This window comes from Talpa occidentalis, unplaced genomic scaffold (genome assembly GCF_014898055.3).
Source record: "Talpa occidentalis isolate TD23 unplaced genomic scaffold, MPIMG_talOcc4v2.1 talOcc4.13, whole genome shotgun sequence".
NCBI classification, from domain to species: domain Eukaryota; kingdom Metazoa; phylum Chordata; class Mammalia; order Eulipotyphla; family Talpidae; genus Talpa; species Talpa occidentalis.
In genome coordinates this window covers 41,165,590-41,171,589 of record NW_023601322.1, presented here as the reverse complement: position 1 = coordinate 41,171,589, position 6,000 = coordinate 41,165,590, and positions in this window count along the sequence as shown.

Genomic DNA, 6,000 nt, shown 5'->3' with positions numbered 1-6,000 from the left:
AAGCAATCATGATTCCTGTTTGTATATATAACCAGCCATGTGAACTGGGGTCAACATCTTGGACCCACAGCGCTTGGCTTTTCGCCACCTTTCGGCGGGTAATTTGGATTCCAGGTCAGCAGAACGGGTAGGACGCATTTACGAATTTATCTCCCTCTTTTTCTCCCTGAAGTACTCATTTCCTCATTTCCCCTTCCCTTGAAAATAAATCTGTTATTAACCTTTTGTGTGTGCCTGCAGTTTAAGTCCCCTTTAAGCATGTGGGTAAGGACACACAGTCAAGCAACACGTTTTATATCGGGGTTGCCCTGTAACAATCACAGCTCCTTCTTTGACCTTGATCCTCTACCTTCCTATTTATAAACAACCTTCTGACAACATTGGTCCCAAATGAATCATCCAGGAAATATTTTCCCATTAAAATCCTTAAATTAACCTTAACAAACTAACAAATTCAGGAAATGTTCATATTCAGCCTGAAAAAAAACGCCGTTATGAGCAGCAACACATTAAGGGGCTGTTTTTTTTCTGTTGGGTTAAATATAGATTTCAGCACACAGGAAGAAATAATAGAAGGGGGGAAAGTGCAGCACACCCATTTACAAGAACTGGAGAAATGTACACCTAACAATTCCCATACATATTTCATTTAATGAAAACAGTTACATGGTATAGCTATATGAAAGTCTGGGAAATGTAATCTCTAACTGGGGAGAAGAATATAATCTTAAACTCTACTCTTAAGTAAGGAGAAAATGGATTTCAGTGGAAAATCAGCAGTCTCTGCCACGCAAAGGAAAAGAGATTCTTAATTTCATGTATCATTCCCATGTGACTTATGATTCTCACATTCAGATTTGATTCCACAGAAAAGTTTGTTTATGCTAAAACTTCTTATATAATCTTTCCCATACTATTTTCCACTCAACACCTAGTCATCAAATCCACTTTATAATTTACAACAAATTAGAGAATTAATTCCCAGTGAAATAACTTCTTCAGGTGTAGTATTTTCTATACTAAATTGAAAAGATACAGATACAGGGTTTGTGAATATTTTCTCCCATTCCATAGGTTCTCCTTCACTTTGTTGCTTCCTTGCCTGTGTAAATTTGATATAATCCCATCTTTTTAAAAATTTTTGCTTTTGCTGTGCTTTTGATGTCACAGCCAAGAAATCATTGCCAAGGCTGTGTCAAGCGGCTTTCCTCTATGTTTTCATCTAGCATTTTTACAGTTCTGAAGTCTTTAATCCAATGTCAGTTGATGTTTGTATCATGTGTTGAGTCCAATTGCACTTATTTTTTTGAAACTTTTCCCAACACTATTTATTGAAGAAACAGTCCTGGGCCTCCCCGGTGGCGCAGCGGTTGAGCGCTGGGTTGCGAAGCTGCCCGCGGCCTCTGCGGTGCCGGTTCGATCCCCGGCTGCTCCCCGGCCACCGAAGGAGGGTCCCACGTGGCGCGCAGACCTCTCCTGGCGCCCGCTGCTCCCCTCAGCAGTGTACTTCGGTCCTTCTGCCTGCTCTGCTGCTCCCCGCTCTGGCTCTGGTGAATTCTCTCACCCTCCCGCGCTTCTGACTGTACCCAGTGCATGTATAAACAAAAGCGAACAAACAAACAAATAAATAAAACATGCCTCTATAAAAAAAAAAAAAAAAGAAACAGTCCTATTCCCATTGTGTAGTCTTGGCACCCTTGGCAAAGGGTGACTATATATGTGGACTATATAGTTAACAGTTGACTATATATGTGGAGATTTGTTTCTGGGATCCCTGTGTTCAGTTCCATTGGTTTATATGTGTTTTTATGCTAGTATTAAAAGTTTTGATTATTGTAGCTTTGTCACATATTTTGACACCAGGAAGTATGATAGCTTTATCTTCTGTTCAAAACTGCTTTGACTACACAGGGTCTTTTATGATTCCACATGAATTTTATGATTATTTTTCTTTTTTTTTTAAGATTTATTTTTTTATGGATACAAAAGCTGGGGTACAGGCCAGAGGTGCGGAGGGTGAGAAGACTCACCAGAGACAGAGTGGGGAACGGAACAGGCAGACTGACCCACGTACACTGCTGAGTGGAGCAGTGGGTGAGTCAGGAGAGGTCTGCTGTACCATGTGGGTTGCTCCCTGGCCAGCCAGGGATCAAACTCGTGCTGCAAAGGCTGTGGACAGCTTCATACGTTTTGTCTTAACCCATTACGCCACGAGGGAGGCCCCGATCATTTTTCTATTTCTGTAAAAATGTTCTTGGGATTTTAACAGATTGCACTGAATCTGTAGAATGCTTTGGAAGGTATAGATATTTTAACAATAATTCTTCCAATTCATGAACATAGGATGTCTTTTAATTTACTTATTTTTTTTCAATAGAGGCATGTTTTATTTGTTTGTTTTGTTTATACATGCACTGGGTACAGTCAGAAGCGCGGGAGGGTGAGAGAATTCACCAGAGCCAGAGCAGGGAGCAGAGCAGGCAGAAGGACAGAAGTACACTGCTGAGGGGAGCAGCGGGCGGCAGGAGAGGTCTACGTGCCATGTGGGACCCTCCTCCGGTGGTCGGGGAGCAGCAGGGGATCGAATCGGCGCCGCAGAGGCCGCGGGCAGCTTCGCAACCCAGCGCTCAACTGCTGCGCCACCGGGGAGGCCCATGATTTACTTATGTTTTTAAAACTTCCTTCAATGCTGCAATTTTTTCAGTGTACAAATCTTTCATTCTTTGGTCAAATTTATCCCTAAGGATTTTATCCCTTTGATGCTATTGTAAATGGAATTTTTGATTTGGCTTTTCTTTGCCAAATTTCTCTGGTAAAGTCTTCCATTACTTCCACAGTCAGGACAGCTGATGAAGTCCTCTGTGGTTAACAAAGACTTGGCGTCTAAATGAATTTGCAGCAGGGGGAGACGAGGGAGAGTGCCATTGAGAGCAGCTCTGCTTTTCACTCTCCCAGCCCAGACTTTTATTACAGATATGAACAAAGGAACAAGAAAATAGCACGCAATTGTGTTTTTGCTTATACAGATTAATAAGTTACTGCTGAAAAAGTTTTCTTGGTTAGTAGGGAACATGTGCACAAGCCAGTACATCCTCAGGGAACAGGAGTCAATTGTGGGAAGAAGTTCTGTTTGTAGAACTTCTAATGTCCTGGAACTCTGTATGCAGTGCAAACAGGTATTCTCCGTAAACTCCAGCTCCTTATGGCAGCAGGCTCCCAAAACATATCAGTGTTGAAAGGAAGTATTAAGAATGGGCATCCTTGTTTTGTCTTGCTCTGAGGAATATCTTTCCATTTTCACCAATGAGTATATTAGCTGTAGGCTTTTTCTGTATGGTCTTCTTCTGTCTTATGTGTTCATTTCATTGAGACTTTATCTTAAAGGGGTGTTGAATTTATCAAATGCCTTTTCTGCATCTATTGAGATGATTGTGTGACTTTTTATCTTTAATTCACCAATATTGTATATCACATCGATTTATATGAACTATCTTTTCATCTAAGGAATAAACTCCACTTGTCATGATGTATATTCTTATATTCATTCAGTGCAATCTGCTAATATTTTGTTAAGAAATTTTGAATACATATTCATCAGGGATATTGATGTTTTTTCTTTTGGTATCTTTGTCTGACTTTGGTATTGCAGTAATGCTGACCTCATGAATAGGCTCCCTCTTAAATTTTCTTGAACTCTTTAATAAGACAGATTAGCATCAGTTCTCTAAATGTTTGGTAGATTTCAACTATGAAACCATCTATTCCCGGGACTTTTCTTTGTCGGTCAGTTTTTGATTACTGATTCAAACCCTTTTTAAAATTGTTCTAGGTCTGTGCAAGATTTCTATTTCTTCTTTATTTTGTCCTAGTAGACTGTATTTCTGAGAATTTTTATTTTCTTATAGGTTATCCAAATTGTTTCATATAATTGCCTAATAGAGTCCCTTAAGATCTTTATTTGTTGTAATATTGTATCATTTCATTTATGATTTCATATGACTTTTTTCTAAGGATTTTTCTTTCTAGAAAACATTTTGTCAATTTTTCTATTGTTTTTATAGTTTGTTTCATTTCTGCTCTAATCTTTCTTACTTCTGCTAATTTGGCTTAGTTTCCTTTTTAGTCATAGTTCCTTGAGGTGTAAAGTTAGTTGAGATCTTTCTTCGTTTATATATTTGTCACTCCAGACTTGCCCTTAGTATTGCTTTTGCTGCATCCCATAAGTTTTTTGTTGTTGTTGTTTTCATTGTCTCATATTTTATATATCTCCCTTTGATTTCTTCTTTGAACTAATGGTTATACAAGAGTATTGTAGGAGTGTTCTTTAACTTCATTGTACTGAGTTTGTCCACTTTTCTTATATTGTTTTTAGTTTAATTCCACTGTGGCTGGAAAAGTTATTTGGGATGATTTCAACCTTGTTAAATTTGTCAAGAATTGTATTGTGTTGTAACATATCTGTCCCTCAATGTTTGCTTTGTATTTTTAGGTGCTCTGATGTTAGTTGCATGTTCTATCTTTCTGGTTTAATTAACCTTTTTAATCATTGTATGATTTGTGTCTTTCATTGCAGTTTTCTACTTACCAGGTACACCTTATCTCCTTGCACTTCATGTCATTATTTTTGCAGATTATTGCAAACTTTACAAATTGTTGGTTTGTGTTAACCTTGGGTCAAGCAAGTCTTTTGGCATTATTTTTCCAACAGCATGTGCTCATTTTCTTAGCAAAATATTTTATTATAGTATGTATGTTTTTAGACATAATGATACCGCACACCTATTAGACTATAAACATAACTTTTATATGCACTGCAAAACAAAAAGTAACATGACTCACTTTATTGTGATATTTGCTTTACTGTGATGGTCTAGAATCAAACCTGTAATATCTCTGAGTTATACCTACAAAGTGTGACCACTTCTGCTCCCCTTTGGTTACCACTGCAGGACATATCTTTTCCTTCACTTAAGACTGTTTCCTTAATTATAAAAATGAGCCTCTTTTAGACAATTGTATATAGTTTTTTTAATCCTTCTGCAACTTTGTCTTTTGATTGGAACGCTTAATGAATTTATATTTAATTATTGATAGGGGTTTGTCTTGTGATATTAATTCTTCTGTTTTTAGATTTCCCTCCCTCTTTTATTTTTCCCTTGTGATTTAATGATTTTTTTTTTTTTTGGTATTATATGCTTTGGTTCCTGTATCTTTCTTTTGTGCATCTTCTGTAGGTATTTCCTTCATGGCTATCCTGTAACTTCATAAAGCATAAGTCTATTTCAAGTTGATAACTTCAAGTGAATATAAACTCTTCATTTTTACATGACATACTTTATTATTGATTTCACATTTTTATGTTATGTATGTATAGATTTTTGTAGCTGAAAGTATTAATATTTTATTAACTTTTGCACAAAGGTTAATGTGACTTGTGTACCACTAGTAAAATATACCTAACGCTGAATTTGCCTATATATTTATTATCATTACCAGTGAGATTTATGTTTTTATGATGCTATTTAGCACCTTTCAACTTGAACAACAACTGTTAGCACTTTTTGTACAGCATATCTCGTGGTGACAGACTCCTTCAGTGTTGCCTGGGGAAGAGTCTCCTTTTTTATTAATTTTTAAAGATTTATTTATTTATGCATACAAGGGCTGGGGTGTAGGCCAGAGGTGCAGGGGGTGAGAGGATTCACCAGAGACAGAGTAGTGTGCTGAACAGGCAGACTGATTAAAATACACTGCTGAGGAGAGCAGCGGGCGAGACAGGAGAAGTCTGCTATGCCATGTGGGTTAGCTTCCTGGCTGCAGATTGCTTCACAGTGCTGAGACTTAACCCCATGTGCCATCAGGGAAGCCCCGTGTCTCTTTTTTTAAAGAAGAGTTTGGTTGGTATAGTAGTCTTGATTGGCTAGGTTTTTGTTTTGGTTTCTTTTGTGAGCACTTCAAATAAATCACCCTACTCTCATCTGGTCTGCAAATGTTTATGCT